This window comes from Catharus ustulatus, chromosome 1 (genome assembly GCF_009819885.2).
Source record: "Catharus ustulatus isolate bCatUst1 chromosome 1, bCatUst1.pri.v2, whole genome shotgun sequence".
In the NCBI taxonomy this organism is placed as follows: domain Eukaryota; kingdom Metazoa; phylum Chordata; class Aves; order Passeriformes; family Turdidae; genus Catharus; species Catharus ustulatus.
The window spans coordinates 126,800,944-126,824,454 of record NC_046221.1 but is presented as its reverse complement, the minus strand read 5'-3'; the positions used below and the strand labels follow the sequence as shown (position 1 = coordinate 126,824,454).

General features: G+C 36.7%; 1 protein-coding gene across 2 annotated transcripts in view; it reads left to right on the top strand.

Annotated features, from left to right (window-relative positions):
* Window positions 1-23,511, top strand: part of NCOA2 (nuclear receptor coactivator 2) — a 189,892-nt gene that overhangs the window by 10,611 nt on the left and 155,770 nt on the right. The window lies entirely within an intron of this gene.

The following is a 23,511-nucleotide window of genomic DNA, read 5'->3' as shown; positions in this document are numbered from 1 at the left end:
TAGAGTGACTTATTAAGGTCAGAAATATGTATTTTTGAGGCTTGTACACTAAATATAGAGGTGGGAAATGAGCCTGCTGAAAGAGTTTTTAGTTGTTTGGGGGATGACTGTTTATAAAATGGCATCCAAATATGGGTAAAATTATGTATGCCCACATAAAGTATCATTTCCTCTTTTGTTAATTATGTTCAGCAGTTTTTGCAAACTAACAATGCTTTTCTTTAAACTTTCCTAATTTTCTAGCACCAGTGAATGAGAAAACAGGTTAAGCAGTTTTCTAGTGCTTTTTTCTCTTTTCCTTTTTCAGTCCAGGTAAAACACTCTGGAGTTTATTCTATTCAATGAAGTTTATAATTCTGGTTAATAAATTGTTTTTGTTTTATATTAACTTAACCACAGAGATGTTACTACTTATTTACTTACACCATATTAATAATTATTTATTCACATTACTTATCTGGACTGCATAATCATAATGTACTTGTGCAGATTTTCTCAATAACGATCTGCTTTTGTAATCATTTAAGCAAATTTAAAAAATGAAAGACTCTAAAATATTGTTTTCCTAGTGAATAGCATTCAGAATGAGTTAGGTGTGTGTAATAAAGAGAAAAATGTCACTGACAGGATTCTATAGAGAACATGAAATTTTGTTGTCAAGTTGATCATATGTTTATTTTCAGTTGTCTTAATTTTAATTTTTGATTAAAAAACAAATGCATTAGGGAAATACTAAAATAAAAAACAATTTCCATATAATTGCTTGGTTTTTTCCTAATTAATATATGTGGAGAAAAAAAACAACCCTGTCTTTTCCTTAGTGTTGCTGCATTCTGACCAAAACTCTAGATTTGGTTGGTACAATGATAGAAAGTAGTCTGGTAATTTTACAGATGCTGACCAAAACAACAGTTGCTGTGTTTAGGAAGTTCAAAACCTTTAATAAGAGCAAATATGACATGAAAATTTGTATATGAAGTCTGTGATGATGACACTGAGGAATAAAGCACTGTAAAAAAATGGGTGTCATGAAAGGATTTACAAGGCAAGGATGAAGCAGAGAGAGGTAGTTTTCACTCAAAATATCCTTTTGCTTTAAAGTGTGTGGTTATCTCTGTGTTCCTATTATAGACAGTTCAGCAAAAGTAGGTTCCATAAGCCAAGGAATAGTTTGAAACTTTGGTTCCATTGAATCCTTGGAAATTTTTCCATTGATTTTTGAGTGTCCAAGGCTTCAGTCCTATTATTTGACGTATTTGCACATTCACCTTCTCTGTTGCAGGATCAAAGAGCTGTAGCTGTTTATTTTAACCAGTATACCCATCTGAAATTATACTAGTGTTGGAAGGATACATAAGTTGGAGTGTCATTTAAGAAATCCTGGCCTTGACTTTTGACTAGTGTTGTTTGTGGAATTATAGATGTTGGTTTTGACTATGTTGTGAGACTGTACCACGACTCTGGCTGAAATTGTGCACATTCAGCTTGTCTACCACTGTATCAAGTTTTTTGGGAAATGAAGCTACTAGTTAAAGCTTATTTGGTCTATTTTTCATGTTAGTTGAGGTAATGGGAAGCAAGCTGCTGTGTGCTAACAAAAAAGGGATGCAATTAGAATGATAATAAGTTTAGACTTGCAAAAAACCCATACAGATAAAAAATCTGTTGTAATTTCCAGTCTAAAAGTTACCAGACAGAAAACATTTTTTTTAATCTCTTTCGCCTTTTTTTGTGAAGTGGTTTGCTTTGTAAGGAATATTTCTCAGCAAAAAGAACATAGATTAGAGAAATGTCAGTTTTCTGTCACTCTTGATCTGGAGAGTCTGTTTCCATCTAACTTTGTAGTGATTTCATTGTCGTTTGTGTTGTAGTTAGTGTCAAGTGTGATAGAAAATATTTCTGTGTCTATTTATTCTGAGTTATAGTGCTTGTTGTTTACAACTGTAGTAGATACAGAAAATTCTGACAAATGTCTTATTTTTGACTGTGTTCTCCTAATACATGTTCATGGAAAGGGAATGCTGTCAGAAAATAAAGTGCAGTACTGAAAATAAAACTACCTTATATTGAAACAAATTTTAAGAGCCTTGGGTATCAATTTAAGGATGCAAATGAGGAACTTACAGTAGATTCCAAGTATCAGATCTGAATAAGGCAGAGTTCACTTCTGTGAGCTTGCAGAGCAGGACTGGAATGGTGCTTTCCTAGAACTGTGGAGTCTGTTCAGAGCACCCTAATTCCCATAGAAACTGCGTTTCTGAAATAGCTGAAATAAAACATAGGTATGTGTAATCTTTAATGAATCTGGTCTTTTCTGTGAGGGATACTTAATCTACGTTGAATTGGTTTGTGATAAATAAAGGGAATGTGTTTTCATTGCTAGACCTCAAAACCATGGAGTCGTGTTTTGCATGAAATGCGATAAGATTATTCTGTGTTCAGTCACTGCTGTTCAGTAGTGACATTAGTTAACATGAATTGCCTATGAAGATGCTTGTAAAAGTGGATGCTTGATTATGGTGAATTTAATGTAATCAGCGTTGAAATGATACTCCTAATCTGAGAGTGAAGTTCTGTGTGGGTGGTACGATGAGAACTGAAGTATTGGGAAATGAGCATCTATTGAGATTTATACAATTGCACCCTAAAAGCTTTTTTCTCCTAAAATTGGAACTGGGAGTTTATGAAAAACATTATTTTGTGGAAAAGTTGAAATTTACGCAAATGTAGTGTATTGCGTTTCTTTCCTTTAATTTTTATGAAAATCTGGAGTACTGCAGTGAGAAATCTTATGCTTGCATCTAGCAGAACTAGATTTGTTAGTAGTGAAAGTACTTTTAAAGTATTTTCATAGTTTTGAGGCCACAATGTTCAAGTTCATTGTAAAGCTGGATTGAACTATTCTTATGTATATAAAACTCATTAACTACTGTAAACAGATTTAAATGGAGTGCTCTGTCAGTGAACTTTTTACTGCATTGATGGAACCAAACTTAATATATATCCAGGACTGTTGAAAATGCTCATTCAATTGATTGAAGCTTGCCTTTTGTATGTAGTTATATCCTGGAAGATTATTTTGAACATTGCAGTTTCAGTGAGATAAATAAAAAATACTTAGGAAATGGGATTGCTAACTTGATTTTATTCACTTCTTAAATATTGGTTTTGACTTTGTAATGGACTTTGCTAAGATTTTTCATTTCTTACCTTGATAGGAACCTTTTTATATGGACAAAGTTATACTGTATTAGCATTAGCAGAAGAAATAGCTGTCATTATCATCTGTGGAAAATCGATGTATATTTTATATATAGATTGATGACATTGTATCACCAGTATTGGAGCCTCAGAATTCTAGAGGGGTCAAGAACAGGACAACTGAGCACTTGCATCATCAAAGAAGATGAGATGCATTTACTTGGGCAGATTTTCCTCTGGGCCTGCCTTTAGTCCCTGAATTGGGAAGAGTGAAATATTTGCACAGCTTGGCTCTTGACAGTAAATAGTATTAATTAAATACAGGGCTTGAAAATGACACTGGTATTTTAGATGAAGGCCAGTAGATTTTGCCTTGGCTTTCTAGAAATTGAATTCCAGTAGTCTGTTTATTTGACAGCATTATAGTACAATACTTTGAGGTTCATGGATATTTGTGTATGTTCAAGTGGGTGCATTTTTCTAATACCAAGTGTGGGGATGTTAGGCTCAGAAGACTTATCTCCTGTAATGGTAAGGAAATTTGTAGATGATTGTAATAAAAAATGTTGTACAATGTGTTTCTCTGTGATTAATTTGCTTTTATATTAACTGAACTAGCAAGAAATTACAGATTTTCTTTTTAAAACAGACTTTGGATGTTGAAAAATTCAGATGACAGGTCCTAGATCAGTAGCAGAAGCTCAATGTTATGAAAATGATTTAGAAATATTGGTGAGTATTACAGTATCATTGTACAGGGCTCTAACTATTCAAATATGTTACAGAAACCTCCTCTAAGCATCTCACCACAACCAAAAAAGTGTACTGACACACTTCTGTACACAGTATTTGCCAATGTGTAAATGTGTTGCTAAAACTCTATTTGCAACTGTGGCCATGATAAATGAAGAATATGCTCTGTTCTCCTATTCCAACATCTGTTTTTCTGGTCCAGATTCTTGCCTTTTTTTCATTATCGGTGCTTTTCTTCCTTCAGTAATCCCAAATCAATAAACTACAGCGGTCTCTATACACCAAACTTCCTATCTTTCAAAATGACAACAATAGGCAAACTAGGAATATTTAAAATTAGAACTGAGAAAAGAATTAGTTTTATAGTTGTATTGCAATTTGACTTTTCCTTGAGGGAAGCTGTAGTAGTGTCAGGAGGAATTAAAATGTTTCTATTCATGTTTTTTTCAGCATGTTTTTCTTAGCTTATATTTGAATGTTCTCACTTAAACTTTAAAACATTATCTTTATGAGTAACACATAGAATTGAAGATCCCTTTTTGCCTTGGATTCCTTTGTCCTTCATTCTAAAGGTACTTCTTTTACTGCTTTAAGAGAGTGAGATATCCCCTACATTTCTTTCTTCTGGTTGTGAGCTTCAAACTACTGTGTGGTGACACAGTTTGAGTATTTTAAAATGGGATAAAACCATCAACATTTCTTTAAAAGTAGGTGGCCAACACACATGAAATTTCACTTGGGTTAATTTTTATGGCCTTTCAGTTTTCAGTTGTGGTTTTTTGCTTGGCTTCTCTTCACAGATCCTGGTTAACTGTGTTTTTATTGCTTAGTCCTGCTGAACAGACTCATGTAAAACTTTTTCTGTCTTGAGTTACAGTGTGTAACTTGCAGAATATATCCTGTGGTGGAATAGGGTTTATCTGCAACTGATGGTACATGGAGCTTGATGCATGACTACTAATGTTTAAAATATTCCTTGTCCCTGATTGTGATTTTAGTCTTTCCTTCCTCATGAGCTTACTCTTTTGTCAATATCCAGGTTCTAGGCTCTTGATCAGCTGTGTTGGGTTTGCATGGCCAAGCTTTGGTAACACGTAGATTCTTTGAGAAACTGCCAGAAGCTTCCTCCTTGTCCAGTAGAGCCAATCCCTGGCAGTTCCAAAGATGGACCTGCTACTGGGCGGGGCTGGACCAATTAGGAATGGTGGTAACGCCTCTGAGGTAACATTTAAGAAGAAGAAAAAAAGTCCTTGTGCAGTTGTAACTGGGCAGAGAAGAGCAGGGTGGGAATATGTGAGAGAAACAAGTGTGCAGACACCAAGGTCAGTGCAGAAGGAGGCCAGGAGGTGCTCCAGGCACCAGAGCTGGGATTCCTCTGCAGCCCATGGTGATGGCCATGGTGAAGCAGCTCTGCCCCTGCAGCACATGGGGATCCACAGGGATGCAGAGATCTGACTGCAGCCCATTGAGGAGCCCCACACTGGGGCACGTGGATGCCTGAGAGGAGGCTGTGACCCTGTGGGCGGCGCATGCTGGAGCAGGATCCTGGCAGTGACGTGCAGACCTATGGAGAGAGGAGTCCATACTAGAGCAGGTTTTTGGTAGGACTTGTGACCCTGTGGAGGACCCACAGGGGACCAGCATGTCCTTGAAGAACTGTACCCATGGAAGAGTCACACTGCAGCAGTTTGGGGACCACTGTTGCCCATGGGATGGACTCAGATTGCAGCAGTTCATAGAGAGCTGTAGAGTCCTGAGATGAACTCACTTTTAGAGAAGTTCATGGAGAACTGTCTCCCATGGGAGGGACCCCATGTTGGAGCAGGGAAAGGACTCCTCTTCCTAAGAAGTGGCAAGAGACAATGGGTGATGACCTGACCATAACCCTCATTCCCTCTCTTCCTGCACTGATGGAGGAGAAGGCAGAGCTGGGAAGGAAGGAGGGATGAGGGGAAGGTGTTTTTAAGGTTTTGTTTCTCATTATCCTTCTCTGATTTTGTTTGCAATAAATTCCGTTAATATCTTTGATTCTAACCTGTTTTGCCCATGATGGTGTTTGGTGAGTGATCCTTCCCAGTCCTTATCTCAAGTCATGAACTCGTTGTTATACTTTGTTTCCTCTGTCCATCTGCAGCAAGGAGTGAGAGAGAAGTCTTTGGTGGGTGTCTGGCATCCGGTCACGGTCAACCCACTACATCAACATTGAAATATTTGAGGAACCAATACCAGCGAGTCAAATTGTATAATAACACTATTGCTACTGCACTTAAAACATTCTCAGTACAAATCTATGGAAGCAAAAAAAACCCCAAACTCAAATTATCTCAAACCAGGCCATCTTATATGAGATATCACCTGCTATTCCACCACTGTCACACCCCAACCATGTACCACCACTGCTATAGATCACAGGCTATGTGCCACAATTGTTAAATAGATTTACCTTAATAATTTTCAGCTTTGGTTAGTGCCAAATATGCTTTGTATATAGCACATGTGTTTCACTATGGTATGTATTTATTTTTGAATATGGGCATGCATACGGTGCTCTGGTCCTGTTTTAGGTACTGTGGGCACTTAGGAAAAAAAAACAGTAACAACCTGCTGCTGCTGAACTTGATTCCAGTAACAGTAGTTATCAAAGTTGCCTCTCACTTACTTGTCCTCTTATTTGCTTCATCATTCAGTTTCTGAGCTGTTTCCTTCCGCCCCCAGCTTCCAGGAAAAATGTTTTGTGGTCTTCTGATACAATCTTGTAACGCTTTGGGATAGTCCCATGTTTTGTGTCAGGACAACTTGATCCATGGTTGTGAGACTCTTTCTAGAGAGTTAGACTTACTTGTGTGTATTTTGAGGGGGAATTGCTTACTGAAAATTTATTTTTGGGTGGCTTAAAGCTGTTAATGAGTTGGCTGGAATTTCATAAGTAGCTTCATTGGGGAAGGGGTAAAAAGTCCCTGCTAATCAGAAATGCTGTACTGGCTAACTTAGGAAATTCTGAAATAAAAAGTTTTGGATTTCAAGGCTAGAGTCACAGCAAGACTCAACAGTCAGGAAGCCATGGGGAAGCCACCTGCCGGGCTACGGGTGCAGCTCTGAGTGGGAGCTACTGCAGGGTGTAAGAAGAAGGCTCTTACAGGGCCACCATCTCAGTGACACAGCCTGTGACCTGGGTAAAGGGACAGCTATGGGTGAGATGGCTCCCTGCTTCCCAGCCTCTGGTCTCACTCCGTGGCTGCTGCTGGGCCCAGGGTGGCCCTGCCTCTCCCCGTTGTGCCAGGCTGGGACAGGCATGTTGCCAGTGTTTTACAGCTGTGGCTGAGTGTGTCACCCGCTTCACCCAGGATGGCTGCAGGGGCTGAGCCTGCAAAAGCACTAGCAGGCCTGGGCACTGGGGATACACCCATCTGTGCTGAAGCAGGGAGAGGCTGGAGGGTGGATAGCATCATGACTCTGCCTTCTGAACCCTGGGATGTGGGTGCACTGCAAGATGGAGGAGGGCATCACTCTGTTCCTCATTCAGAGCAGAGGTTTGCTTTTGGGTCTCCTGCCTCTTAGGAGATGGCTGCTGTCTCTGGGCTACTCAGTGTTTCTGAGCAGAGCTTGGCTGCCTCTGGAATAGCTCTGCTTTTTTATTGGTGTGTAAATACTTCGTCAGAGAACAGATTTTCTACATGGGAGGTGAACATCCTGTTTCGTGTGTCCTACAGTAAAGGACAGTAGTTTCTTCTCTTGCCTACTTTTATAGATGTAATTTATTTATCTGCTACCCATAAGGTTTTCTTCTCAGACAAGGTACTGCAAAGGAAGCTAAGGTATACATTCACAGATATATTTAGCAATTACATCCCCTTGTGGATGTTCTTAATGCTTTGAATAGCTTACCCTACTTCGACATGAAGTAAGCTATCCGAAACAAGGGCATTTTTTTCCTGGTGAATTGACTATTTGCACAACTTGTAACAGTTTTAAAATATGTGTTTTTCCTGTTCAGTGACTGAAATAAAAAATTCATTATAGGCACAGTTCTGTTCCTTGTATCAGATGTATCATTGTCCATAATTAAATGGGTGCATTTGACTACAAAGATGTAATATAATTAAAGTTTCACGTGGTTGCCACTGCATATGCCATCTTTTCTTTACAAATCTATTACTAAGGTCAGTGTGAGGTATTTTCTCATGTAAAACTGGTGAATTTTTGAAAAACTGAAAAGATCAAAATGAGACCTATTTAGATAGCTCACAGCAATTGAGAAGTAAAAATGTGAACTATATCTAAAGTGTCTGGCAATGGTAGAATCGAACTCTTAAAAATTTAAACCCGCTAAGGGAGTACTTTGTGTTATGGTGGGCCGGGTCATATGCTGTAACTTTTCTTGCTGTTGACATGATTTGGAGACTGTTCTTACTGTTCTGATTTTGTGGAAATATTGCTGTATAAGCATAGTGGTAAATGAGCTGTACTCAGTTCTGTTACACTTGTATAAATAATTTTTACTCAAGTTGTATTGCGGAAGCTGAGAAAGGATGACCGTGAACCTGCCCTTAGAATTTCCTCGGGGGAGTAGGGACTTTTTTGAGAGACAAGATTCTGAGAAGGGAAATAAGGTTTCTTGAAGAAAGTTTGAGCTAACTGGCAGTACAGGAAAGATGAAAATGTAAACTCCAATATTGGGTCAAACTTGCTTCTTCTAATATTTCACTTGCATTAGCTGAATGTAAAGACAACATTGTGTTTTATTGGTCTTTAACTGATTTTGCTTACCACCGGCAGAGAAGGAAGTCAGTAAAAGGGAACTGGTGTTTTTTTACACAGACCTATGTCTTGAGGAGGAGAATAAATTAATGTAACATGGTTTTCTGTGAGGGTGCATATCTGCAACAACATGAGAATTTTTATTGCATATTTTAATAATTAAAAATGTGTGGTGCTTTTGTGTGTGATTTTTTTCTATGCTGTAATTTGAACAGGTTGCAGTATCAGTTTTTAGTTCTGTCTTGTTGATTTGTTTAGGACACCAGATGATACCAACCACTTCTAAGGCCATGCCAGTGACAGATTCTGTGGCTCTTTCTGTGCTAAACTTTTGCTGTTGTGTTGAAGAGGCACAGAAATTAGTTATTTAGGCTAACTTAGGGTCAGCTACAAAAATTGAACGTATCGTTGCCTTAGCTTTTTTTTTGTTTGTTTTTTATTCAACCAATAGTTTACAGAAGGTGGCAGGGGCATTTGTTAGAATTTGGGAACTTGGAATATTTGCCCCTGGATGTGATTGAAATTTCCCTATGATTATACCCATGAGAATGAACTTTCATAGGTAACAACAGGGAGAGAGCTAGACCTTGTGCTAGAGAGCCAGGAGCTTATTCTTCAGTGCCAAGTTTGCCAGAAGTGCAGTAAACAAATCACTTGAGCTTAAGTTCCTCATTTACTTAGCTGTAAAATGGGGCCAGTCCTCATTATTTTCTCCATATGCAAAATTCAGATTCATTGGCATTTGTGGATTGTGTTGAGAAAACAAGTATATTTATATATTTAATTTCATAAAATGTAAATAAAATGCCTGCTTCTCTCTACCAATGTGAATTAATACTGAAATTGTAAAAAAATGCTAGAGAGAACTTGCCTATTTAAACATTGAAGCAGTGGCCTTTTGCTATTTTATTAAACAAGAATCAACCTAGATTATTTTGAGTTAGCAGTATTTTTGTCTGCTTTTGTTATGAGATAAAACACCAAGTATTGACTTAACTTCACATTTCACAGGAGAAGAATTAAAAATTATCCCTGCGAAGGGTGACTATGGAGTTACTCTTTGAAATTCTAATTTAACACTTCAGTAATGGGTCAAGCCTGCTCTGAATCCTCTGTGGGATTATTTGATTTGCTGTCTGGTTAACCTCAAGGAAAATGGGATGTCTTTAAATTACTAGAGGTGCTAGCTATCACCTTATAATGGAACCAAAAGGGAAAATTTGTTGTTTTAAATTAGGATTTTGACCTGATGACTAAGGCCTTGTATGAATGAGGCTTATTTTTAAGATCTAACTTAAGGTTGAAATTGTAGGGTGATGATTTGGAGTTTTTTTGTTTGTTTGTTTTGTTTTCCTTTTGATTATGTTGGGTTTGGGGATTTTTAGGGGAGGTTTTTTGAGGTTTTTTTTTTTCTTTGTTTTTTTGTTGGTTTTTTATTGACCATCAGCGTTCTAACTGGATATTAATATAATTGAGGGGTAAGGGGGAAATGTCTTCTTTTACTGGGGAGTAGTTGGGGTTAGGCTTTACTATTTGTTTTTTCTTCAGTGTTATTTACACATGGAGAAGTGGAGAAGTTTTTATTTTGTGTTTCTTCTATTTGCATAAATGTTTGTGCCCCAACAGGAACAATCTGTATTTTTTTCGTAATAAAATTGGTTATGAAATTAAATTCATGTGACTGGAACTGAAGGGAGTTCTGCTTTTTATAAGTAGATAAAGAAGCAGCTTGTATATTTTGCAAGTTTATGCATGTAAAGTTTATCCTGCCAAAACATTTAAAATTAATTTGCAAATTACTGAAATACAAGTACTCAACTGTTTTATGCTGTGTCATACATGAAGGGAGTATTTGGCAGTTATTTAGTAACTTAAATTTGGGGGAGTAAAAGCAGGGGGATTTCAGCTGAAAATTAATTTGCTCTAGCATTTTACTTTTCACTGTTTTATATTAGAAATTTGTTGCATGTTTCTGTTACATTTTTTTCAGCCACACTTCCCCTTTAAAAGTCATATAACAAAACTAGTCATATCTCACAGATTGCTTATTTCTCTGTCTTATGAGTTAAATTGAATTTTTAAAAAACATGTATAGTTTGTGATGTCATGGGATATAAATTAAGACAATGAAAAGCTTAGCATAATGCATCATTTTAAATGATGAGGAGTATTGAATGAAGACAAGCTGTGCAGTGTGCATTGCTTATACTGAGAAAATTCACAAGGCTTTTTGACATCAGTTTTGAAATGAGTCGTGGGCTCAGATCCAGCACTGTTCTGAGTGTAGCCTGTCCTACAGAACTTTCCATTGCCAATCTGCCACACACCACGTGCCTGTATTTCACTTAAGATTTGTGATTTGAGTAACTGGGTCTATACATAGTTTGAATTGCATATTTAACAGAATTTACTTACTGTTGCTTCTGGGAATTTTTTCTTCTCTTTTAAAATTAATGCAACTATATTTATTATGGTGTAGTTTGATATGTATCAATTTGAAATCGATTTTAAGTTGCATTTTAATGTCTTGTATCATGTTTCTGAAGTTGGCAATTGATATGGAAATCAAAGTCTTGACCAAGTCTGAAGATTTACAATTTTGCGAGGAAATACTAGGTAAAAAAACAGCATAATCATCAATTTTATACACATGTAGAGGAAAGGAATTTTTTTAGGTTATGAAAATCTTTTTGTGCTAAGAGCTGACACATGTGTAACTAACATAGTGCAATAAGGTTTATAAATAGAGGAAGGATGCACCTTTATTTTACAGTATTTCAATCAAAGATTTGTTTACAAAAGGAAAAAAAAAAGACCTGTCTACTACATTAAAATGGATGTGATGAAGTGCTAGTTGCAGCAGAAGCAGGCAGGGCTGGGCTTGCAAACCTCTATCAGAAGAATTGCTAGCATGCACGAGCTGGGCTGCTTGTCTGCTTCAAGCTGGATGGTTTTCTGGTGATAGGAGAGGTCCTACAGCCACCCATTTGCTGGTTACTAAAAATAGTGGTGCTGGAGTAAGGAGAGTGCAGCAGCACAGCACCGGAAAACCTCTGCAACCCTCCAAAATCTAAGATTTAAAAAGCAATTGGTTAAATCAAAACACACCATCTCTCTGTGGTAGGCAGAGTTACAGGCCAGCTCTTCTGAGTCTGGCTTGAGCAGTATTCCTTGGAGGTCACTCACTTGGGCTTTTGGGGAAGAGGGTGTCTTAGAGAAGCAGAGATAAAAAAGCTTTTGTTAGGAAGTGTTTTATTTTCTTCTCTTGTTTTTCCTAAGGGGGAAATATTAACCAAAATGTTTTAGGGGAGTATGGGGAGTCAGTCAATGGCCAGACAGAAACTTAAAAGTATTACTGCGAAATAGAAATCCTCAGATGAAGAGTGAAGAAGAGTGATTTTATTATTGACAGATGAAGTCCGTCTTGATTTGTCTTCCCCTAAACTGTGAAGTTACCCTTCAGAAGGTGAAAGGTGCCTCAAACTCTGATTAGCTGAGAATTGGAGATTTCCTGAATATAAAGTTACATGTTTTGCCAAATGATATGGCCCCAAATCCTCAGGCTTTCTCTAAAATCCCAACTTGACTCAAAGAAGAAAAAAAGAATACTATGTAATAACATAATTTACACAGAGTGTTTCATGTGACAGTGTTTTGGTTTTGCTAGCTAATGTTTTCTCTCCATTTTATTTTTTAACAGTAGATCTGTAGTTTAAGCTGTATTTCAGACATGCCTTTTCTTCAGTATTTATGTACAAAACACCACTAAGAATAAAAGAAGGAATGCAGATTTTTCTTTTTTTTTCAAGCTTGTTTATAGCATGCACAGAGAAGTGATAAATATGTTCACAATCCAAATGGAAAACTTTTTCAGTATTGTAGGTATCATTTGTCATGAAAGGACTAGTCACTCAGCAAACCATTTGTGTAGGTAATTCATAAGACATTTTCTCTTTCTGATCACATCATTTCCCCCAATGGCAACAACTGCTTTCATGTGAAAACAGTAGTAAGAACATGTATTGATGTATTTTTAATTTCGTTTAATGTAATTGAACACCTGGAAGTAGACAGGACCATAATCATGTGAGCAGCCAGGTTTCCACAGAACCTCAATTTGCAAATGGCTACTACAGTTATTTAGTGTCTAATCTTTGTTCATGATCCTCAATTTAGTGGCCTGTGCCATTGTTAGGGTTGGTTTGACATCTGGCCAATATTCCTAACTGCTTACTATTAAGTACTTAACATGCTTGTTGCTCTGCGTGAAATTAATATATATTAAGATTCACAATGGTCTTGTGAGGTAGGGGTTGTACAGGAAAGTCAATGGCAGAAATTAGGGTAAGAGACTAAACTGTGTGTCTTCTAGATATTAATGAGAAAATCAGTAGGGTGATGACTTGCAGCAAATAAGATAGTTTAATTTGTAGGCATTGATAATAGCTCAATCAACTGGGCTTCTTTTGTAGAAGCACACTTTCACAGAGTGAGAAGTTGGTAGCTCAGTGGTAACTGTGCAAACAAACTCCATCCTAGTGAACTTTTTGCCTTCCAGATCTGTGCTGTGTTTGTATTAGCTGGGTCTTTAAATGCAGAATAAATGAACAAGAAAAATAACTCTCTGGCAAAAACTAAGATGAACACTTCATAAGGTGTTTAAGAAAAACAATCTTGATTTCCCTCCCTTCCCCCTGCCTTCTGTGCCTTCTGTGCCTTCACAGTCTCTGCTTTCTGCTCATGTCCAGCTAAGATAATATAGTAAATGTCTGAGCTCTTGCAAGTAAGGCTGTCACATTGATGTTTAACTGACTTTGAAACACTGCAGCTGTAAAGGGGAAATGAATTCTGTTCTCTGTCAAAGCCTGTAAAAGAGTGTTTGTTTTAGCAGCTACTGAAGATGGAAGTGTTTATTCCATGACTGCATTGGTTGTCAAAGCTGGACATATTTTCCTATATTAATAATATTTGGAATTTTTCATTAGTTATCATTTCCTGTTGGTTCTTGAAAGGAGTATTGAGATGCTGATCACTGTCTCAATCTTTTCAGCTCTTCTGAGTCTTTTCAGCATTTGAATGGAAATCGCAGAATTCCTTTAGGATGGGGATGTATGTGTGTGTACAGGCATGTGTGATTATGTATTATGTAAAACTTTTAAAGCGTTTGCAAGTGTCTGATACTTTTTGATCCCAAAAGGCAATAGCTTTTTGTGCAAGAGACAGAGGCACAACTCTTCCAGTTTGTCAGGTGATGGAAGACTACTGAATATGCATGAAATGCAACTTTCTACTCATCTTGCTGTTTTTTCAGATGACTTCTGTCACAGACTTTTGCTCCTGATACATAGTGTTCTCTTGATATGAAAAGACTGACCAGAATCTGGATGGTTACTGTTACTGAAGCATATGTTGTGCAGTGTAATTTATTTCAAAAGTAGCTTATCGTGTGCACTTACCAAATCCTAGCCATTCAACACAAGCTAAATCCTTCTGAAGTGTTTCTGCTGCATTGTTGCTATAGCGAGGGGGGAAAAAAGGTGAGGTAATGGAGTTGGAGTATTTTTGGTTTGTTTGGCTATTTGAGACAGATCATCTAGTGCTGAAAGTTAATTAAGTATAAGGGTTTGAAACTAGAAACAATAGCCATGTTAAGTAAGCCTGTCACGATCTTGGCATCATTAGAAGAGAGAGCAAGCAGTGAGGGAAGCTGGATTTGTGCTGGTATTGCTTCCAATGGTATGTAACTTACTAATTACCTTTGCTGTGAAATAGTTGGTAAAAAGCCAAAATACTGCTTCCCTAGTTCCCTAGGATCCTTGTTTTGAGAGGATTATACTTCCTAGTGTTTTTACAAGAATTACATGGATGCCAGAATGTTTCCCGAGCTTCTCTTTGATGATCGGTACAATGTAACGGCGAAGGTTTACCAAAAATTTCTGAGGAAGTGAGCAGGAGAGAGATAAAAAGGTGTGAGAATAAATGAATCTGGTAGTTGTGTGTTTATGTATCTTCCCTACCTTTGTCCTTTTTAGTCTGGTTTCTGAAGGAAGTGAAACCCATGTGATCGTGACTGAGATAAAACATGTTTATGTGCGTTTGTGGGATAATGTGTGTGTGTTTGCCCTTTTCTTCCACTGCCCCAAAGGAACTGTGCTTCTACAAGGTGTAAGAAATAACATCATCAGGTGTATGACTGTCAGCCTGTTAGTGAAAGAAGGACCTTACCTATTGACAGCCCTCATGTGGCATCAGAAAATCATTATGGGAGAGTAAAATTATGGATGGCTGAAGGCACAAAGTCAGTCAAGTGCATGTTTGTCAAGCTAAATTTCCATGCTCCTTACTCTCTGCTTGTCAGCTGGGATTGCAACACCTTTTCATGCAGCAGGGCGATCATGAGATTTAAGACTTTTAGTATGAAAAATCAGAAGATAAGTTATAGGAAGACACTGTCTTATGTGCTTCAAAATCTGTAGGAAAAAGAAGGTACAATAATAAACTTCTGAAATGTATATGGGTATTAAAAATTTACAACTCCGTTTCTTTATAGAAAAGAGTGAAAAAGTCCATACGCTGAGAAATTCAGGCTAAATATGCAAATTATAAATACTTTCATTGTAAAAAAGTAAAATTACTACTGACGGTGGTAGTCTCATTTTTCATCTATGAATTAGCCATAATGTCTTAACATTCTTTTTCCTCAATCTCTCGATTTTCAAGGTAGAGGCAGAAAGAAAATGCATAGTGTTCTCTGGCAGTGGATCACTACAGGCCTTCATTTGTCCTTCCCCACATCTGACATAATGATTTTGACTGTCAGTGGTGCAAGTTGTTTGTTTCAGCCTCAGATAATCAATCTGATTAAATATCTTGGTAGTATTTGATATTATACAGAAAGCATTTGAAGTGGCAGTAATATTTCACTGAGCTACTGTTCATGTGGAAAACTTCATTTTAATAGCCTTGATGATAACAAAAACTTACTGAAAAGAGCGAGGTATATGTATATATTTCTCTTTTGCCACAAGGGATTGTAGACTTACCCCACTGTGAGAACTTTTTATAAGTGCTTAGTTGCTGTTTGGATGAGTGAAAGCAGTGAGATTTATGCAGTTAGTCTATACTAAATGTTACTCAGTAACATGACAGAGGGGAAAAGTTCTTTGAATGGTAGCATGGTAGAGGCAAGTGTCACAAACTCGAGGTGTTAGTGGCCAGTTTTGTGTACATCACTTCTCTGTGGTAGAAGATGCCCTTGGTCAGGTCTGATACTCTTGGTGAGGTCAGCTGTACTTCAGCCAGTTTTAACCTAGGCTTCATTATTTCTGAATTTCAGTGGTTGGAAGACTTTGCTTCAACTTACCTTATCAAATGATACCTAATAAAGTTTTTCTAATGAGGCTTTCCTTAGGAAAGCCCATCACTTTGCAGCTTCCAGTGGGATTCACCAAGTCCAGTGAGTCCCACTGCCTGATGCAGTGTCTTTGAAAGCCAAGAGTTGTAGTTTTATCCCTTAAGTCTCACCTCTCTTCCCTTCTGTCTTGAAAGTCAGTTTCAGAGAGAATAAAACTTTCCTGCTTCATAACATCAAGGCAGAAATTAACTTTGCAGATTAAAAGGATCCCAACAACTGAACTAAATAAACTTAATTTCTAGTGAAAACTTTCTTCATTCACCTTCCTCAGTATTTAAATAAAATGTCACAGTGTGCCTGGTATGTGAATAAATGCAGACCTGATTTAGCTTCCTGACTACAGCAGAAAAAAAATCAGGCATACTTTTTAAGGAATGGTTATTTAAAAGTAACGTGTTTGTGTTGCAACATGATTATATATTTAACAGGAAGCTAAGTTGGAGTCTTTATGACTAACTCTTATTAATACTGCTTCTTTGGTTTCCAGGAGATGATGACTATAATGATATATAAAATTTTCAGATAGGTAGCATAGTCTTGGACAACTTTCTTTCTTTTCCCATGGTACCAATGATTGCTTTCAATCATTATTTTATGAAGAAACAAATTAAGTTCAAAACCTATATCAGTATATTTTCATTTTCCTTCCAACTTCTTGCTAGTCTGTATGGACTATAAGAAGATGGTAATGGGACCACATCCTGAGGTTTTAGTGTTTCATGTGTTCAAGTGCAAAGAGTAATAACTGGAACTCTTGTTTATTGTAGAGGAAAAGCATTATTTTTTAAAAATCAACAAGATATACCAAAATAATTAACTCTTTGAGAAGGAATCAAGCAGGCAATTATTGTGAGGCTTTTTTTTCCCTCCCTCTTGCATATGTTTTTAAAATACTTTTCTTATTGACAAAGGTAAGTGTATAATGAATAGCAAGCATTCCTTGACCCCATGTCATTTGCTGCTTAGGAACAGTATTTACCTACAATAGCTGTAAAGGCTTGCATGAGTAATAACTCATGCAATAACTCCAGGTAACTCTTTCAAAAAACCTTGTGTGGAAAAGAAATAATTTGGGACAGAGTTTCATTTGAGATTCAGAAGCATTAAGTATGAATATTTTTCTATGGACCACCAGCCCTGTTCAATTACTTTGGTAGCAATGCAGATGCATGCATTTTATGATTGTTCTTTAAAATACCAGGAATGTTGCTGTCAGTGTGCCTTTTACCATCGTATATTACCATGATTTGACAGCTGACAAAACAAGCATGTGAAGGCTGACGTTTGTGCCAGATGTCTTTCATTATATATTTTTACAGGCTTAATTTTTCATGTATGCACTTTATATTGGCAGCTTTAATATATTTTGCAGATGAAGCTTAATTGTTTTTCTTTTGTGCACATTTATATTTTAGTAGATTAAAATTTTACCACAAAATGTACTTGTAATTTAAATTGCTGTGCAGAAAGTAAAAGCTTACCAGAAACATGACCTAAAAAGGTTCAACCATTCTTTAGATTTTAGAAAAAAGAATGGTACCTTATTCTCATAGAGAAACTTTCGACCACCTGAAGAACTTAACACTCCATTTTTCTTTTTATTGCCTTTTGGTGACCCTTGAGAAACTCATGGGATACTGCTTTAAGGAGCAGAATCCTAGTATCCATAATCAAGTATGTTACTTAAATTTTTTTCACTGACTTAGCTAGATTCTGTTAATATATATGATGAATCCTGGACAAACAGGTGAAGTACCTTCTGATGCCTTGTTTCCTAAGTGCCTCCTAAGAAGGAACTAAATGCAATGGAGTCCTTTGGTGATCACATAGCTCATGCTATACACTCACAGCAGCTCTCAGCCCCTTTTCAGAAGAATATCTTAGGAAATGGTAGTGGAGGGTAAGAAACATTATTTAATGTTTTAACAAGTGTCAGAAGTTTAGTGGGGTAGAGTTAAGTCAGACTTTTATTTTCTTTTTCTCAAAGATAGCGAGACATCTGATAAATTCTTGTTACATATGAGGATAAGATTATGGTATTGGACTTTTTTTTACAAACTGTGTTGATGAAGGAGAGATTCTGAAATAAGGAATAGTCACTACTGTGGCATTTTCCTGTGGTGACAAGAGTTCAAGTTGTAAAATTGCCAACTTCCCCAAGGCAGATAATGGTTTTAAATACCTGTAGTAAGCACCAGGACTGTTCAGTGCATTGTCTCAAGGTGATCCTCAGTCTCACTCAAAGGTTCATCATGAATCTTATTCTAACAGCACTCTCTTGAGAATGTACTTGCAAAGGAAATGGTTTTGGTTAGTTCTTTGATGACCTCTGCCTGTTAGAAAATGAATGCTGCTAACCTGACGTTGAGCTGTCTGTAGTTGCAGCAGTGCACCCTTTTCCTCATTCTCACGTGGTGGCAAGATAAGCAAAAAGGAATAGAAACTGGATGCCATTGTTTTTGTCCTAATACACTTATGATCCTCTTCCAAATGAGATTTGATTCTGGAGAAGACAAAATGGTAGGAAAAAGACTTGTGGTTACAGCAATAAGATGGTAAGGTTTTCCACTTAAGGCTGCTGAAAATGATGGGATAAAATTTAATGGGTATTTTTAAAACAATAAATGTGATTTTTGACTAATTTATTTCCTTTTACATAATGTCCCACTGACATCCACACTTGTTTTGCTTCACTGTACTTTACAAGATTCTTATGTTTGCACCTAATGTCATTGCTGTAATCCTCCTTGCTTGTCTCAGCTCTCTTAAGAGCTTTCAAATAATGGTTTGAAATGTTAACACTTCTTCTTTTGAAAAATACTTTTCCTCAGCTTTCCAAATGAACACCACTTTGAATTGTTCTTATGATACTTTTCATTTTTCTTCATTTAAGAAACCAAAATGGAGTGCTGTCATCCTTTGTTTCCCTTTGGTAACAGAAACCATAAAAATGAATAGGATCTAATTTGTGCCAGCAAATGTTATCTGCATACATTTGAACGCCATTCAGAATTCTATTTGTATAAAAATCTTCTCCCTTTCCTAAATGCAGAATTTTTGTGCATTTTAATGTAACACAGTCATGGAGAGAAATGAGAATTTTGTACTCCAGAAAGGCTTAAAAAACTTAAGATACTTGTTTATTCTACCCAAGTGACAAATGTTTTTGGCAAAGAAACTGTTATGGCCTGTTAGTTCCTTTGTAAATACATTAATTTGTACATTTGACTACAGATACTATGATGGATATTTTTATAACCATACTTTAAGGACATGCTTTATTCTAAGATATTACAATTTCAAAGTACATGAATTTCTGTTGTACTGTTTATATCAGTAATAAATGTTGTACTGTTTATAGCAGTAATAAATTAAGACTGACGCTTATTTTTCATGTGCAAGTGTATTCTAAGGTTTCTGTTTCCAGGTCTCCTAAACTGAGAGCTGAAACAGGTGATTTCAATACTCATGAATTTCTGTGTTTGTTTTAGTATGGCATTGTTTCAACATAATTATGTGAATTAAGTGTTTATATTCGTTCCATATATCTCAGGATTTGGTCAATAGAAGAAGTTAAAAGTCTAGCCTCTTGTGATTCCAATAACCAAGTAAATAAATAAATTGTCATAAACTCTGGCAGAAGCGGAGAGATTGGGCTATTGCATCTAGTGCTGTTCTACAAATTAAATGAGTGTTTAGTGCTCTCCCAAGTGTAATCACAAATGGATGTTACTGAAATATGCACTGTTATTATCCGGCAAAAGATTTAGGAGAAAAAACCCTTAGAGTAACAATTCTACTTTTCACATAAATGCCTTTTATTCCTCTCCTCTACATGCTGTTTTCCTGTCCTTTTTCTATCTACTGGTGTTACATCACTTGCACACTTGGTTTTTAAAGGCTCTTGTGAAAGTATCACTCTATTACTTCCAGCTGAGTAAGTACTCAGTTGCACCTCATAAGCTTTCCAAGTCACGTCTTACAACAGTGACAACCCTGTTAGGAAAACAACTGATTTTTTAAAGCGCCGCTCTTGTTCTCGTGCGCCGTGCTGGCGATGCTCGGAGCTGATTGTGGGCCTATCGATGAATGCTGCTGCAGTAATTTCAATCATTCTATCCAGCGGTGATGTACATGTTGATCGGTTTTCAGATACTAATCCCGATCCTTAATATAGCTGTTGGCCACATGTGCGAGCTCGTCCTGTTAAGGAATGGCCTTCGGGGAAAATGAGTCCTGAAACATTTGGGCACAGAGTTCATGCATTTCCTAGGAACTGTAAAGTTCAAGAAGAAATGGCGGATGATTTCAAAGGCAATGACAAAGTACCACTGGCCTATGTCACTGAAAAGCAAATAAAAACAGTCTTTTTAAGACAGAGTATAAGACTTATTTCCTCAATTGCATTTGGTAAAAACTGTCTTAAACTTTTAAATAAAATTCTTGGGCTATTCAACTACTGTCAGTAGTGAAAAAAAAAAGTTGAAAGTGATATGCAAGACAGTTTTTCTTCTAGCGCAAATTCAGCTATTCAACCTTAATGTCAACAGCTTTTGTCACCAGGAATGTAATATAACCAATAGCAGAGTAAAATCTCACCCTAGCTTGGGGATGATTCCTTTCCTGTTGTAAATTAGGGGGAATTCTTGTGAAAGAGGCTTTCCACATCAGGAGTGCTTTGGAGAGTGTCAGTGCAGGCGTCAGCTGCCTTTCATTTGCCTGTCTTAACTGCATGTTATGTCCATCTTGCTCTGAAAAGTTGTGTGTAAATAATTACCTGTCATCCCACTAATAGCCCAACAGAGCTGTGATAGGAAAGCCATCTTTGAATGGCCTATACACAAAAGGAGAAGTAGTTTTTCTGTGCATTTGGTTGTATTTGAAGTTACTTTTTCCTGGAGTTTTTCTTTGAGTTGTTGTTCTTCAGCCCTGTAATTTCAGAAGACTGCCATATGTAATATTCAAATCCTTATGGTAAGCTACTAATACTCTTAAGTCCGTTTTTAAACTTTTTTTTTTCCTCTGAATTACGCGTTCTCTGTTTAGTTACCTATCGTAGCCAAACATTTTTGTCTGATAGGGCCAATTCCAAGATCTGTGGGGAAAGTGTGTTTAATGTAAGATACAAGGACACTTGCGAAGGACGTGAGTGTGTATTCAAAATATAATTAAGAATAAATCATCTGAGATTTTTTCTTTTTGACCTTTCTAAACTACAAAAATGTTTTAGTGGATTTCCTCAATACTGTAATGTGTGGAAGCTTTGTACTTTTTTGTTCTACCTTGTTCTTAGCTTGCTTTTTGTTGCATCTTTCATTTACTTTGGCTCCTATGAAATATGAGAGTCAGATTTCTAATGTACAGCGTGTTGGAACAGGTTTTACTGCATCTCCTTTCTTTCCGTTTGTGTGTTTGGGTACGCACAGGTTTGAGCATTATCTACCTTTGCTTGCTGATTAGAACATTTAATTTCTTTGCAGGGTTGAAGAAGAAGATGATTTACTTCTGTAGATCACTACAAATTTACCTGTTTTGAGCTTAACTTGTAGTTATTACATGTTTTTGTACTTATGGTAGGTATGACTAGCTTATTTTAAGTTAACTTTTGGTCAGAAATCAATATTGAGAGGGAAGAGCTCTTGGGGTGGCTGACACTTTCTGCTTACTGCTTACTGTCAGAAGCACTTCAGAACTATATTTCCTTATTTTCACATAAAAACTGGATCCATGTCTTGCTATTGCTTAAAATTCCTTTCCTCCCACCCCCGCCTTTTTTAAAATTGTTTTTGGTTTTGTTTTGTTTTTTTTTTTTGTATGTGCTTGTAGGAAACCTTAATGAGACATCTAAATTTGGGAGGTCAGGGTACTATTCAAATTGGCTGTAGAACGGTGGATTTTAAGTTTTATGTAATAGGAAGAGTTTGTTTAGAATATAAGTTGTGGATATCCTGGTATTTATTCCTGATGGCGTTTTGAACACATCTGCTATCATGAGAATATGCTTGAGCTTTTTTTTAAGCATGGTTGAAGGAATGAATTCTGATGGCACCTCTAATATATATGCAAGGCTTTTCTAAGCCCAGTTATAGTACTTTGTGATTTTTTGTGTTCTGAGGGACTGCAAAGAGAAATGTTCTTAAAATTTGTTTATATAGCTATTCTCTCATGATACTTGTACATGGTGTTTCATAAAACCTCTCATTAGCTGCCTTAAGATAAGAAAAAAAATCTGATAATAGTCTGTATGTAAAGTTTGCTTTGTGGAGTTTGTTGTTTAGAGGACTCTTACATGTTTTACAGAAGCAAACCAAAATCTTACCATCTTTTTAATAAGAATTCTAATTTTGACAGTTGTAGCGGTTACTGATTGTTGAGGTTATTGAGGTTTTTTATACCTCTATCATGCTGTCTGGCTTTATGTGAGCATTTTAGTTATTTTGGCTTAGTCATTTATGCCTTTTTCTTTTCTTTTTTTTTGATTTTTTTTTTTTTTTTTTACTGCCTAGGTTCCTACAAATGTAGACAGTAATAGTTTGTTCCTTGACACACTTGACACACTTTCGTGCTTTACTGGGACATAGAGAACTCTTTAGGGAATTTTACAAAACTTCTGTAATTATAACTGCATCAATTTGTTCATGTAAGAAACCAGAAGATACATGTTTGTTTCTGCAGGAACATAGACTGAAGGGTTACAGCAGCTGGTCCCATGCTTAGTTCTCCGGGTTGTGCTGCTTGTGCAAAGGTATTGATCTTTAGTGTGTTTAGCAATCTTTGCTGGTCGCCCCTTTGGACATTTCAGGGTTTGTCAGACATGGGATATGTTGCCCTGGAAAAGGGCTCATTTGACAGGAGGCTTTATGTTCTCCCCTTTGGGTCTTTTCCAAATATTATGAAGCTCAATTTAAGTTTTGCAGGAATGTTCAGGCAATAATCTCAGACTTAAGTTTTAACATATGTTGTATTAGTTGTTCAATATGTAACAGGAACCTGAATGTTTCAAGGTGTTTATTTGAAATCCTAGTTCATAGGGACACTTGTTTCAAGAACTGAAATGTGTTGCATTTGTGTGACAAGTGGTAGAAATTATATGCTACCACATATATTTGTTTACTAATACCATAAATTAATGGAAGCACAGTGCTTATTTAGAATAATACTACTTGGAATAACACTTAGAGGAAAAAAAATCCGTATTTTTTTTTTACAAAAAGTAGTGAATTCTAAAACTGAGGAAGTGCTGACATGCCTTTTCACTGTATCATAGAGTACGGAAACCTTGTTCTGTTTTTTTATTAAATTCTGTACAAATCCTGTGATTACTTGAATTACTGGATTATCTTTTAAACCTTTTTGACTGCACGGAAGGGATGCGCTGACGTGGC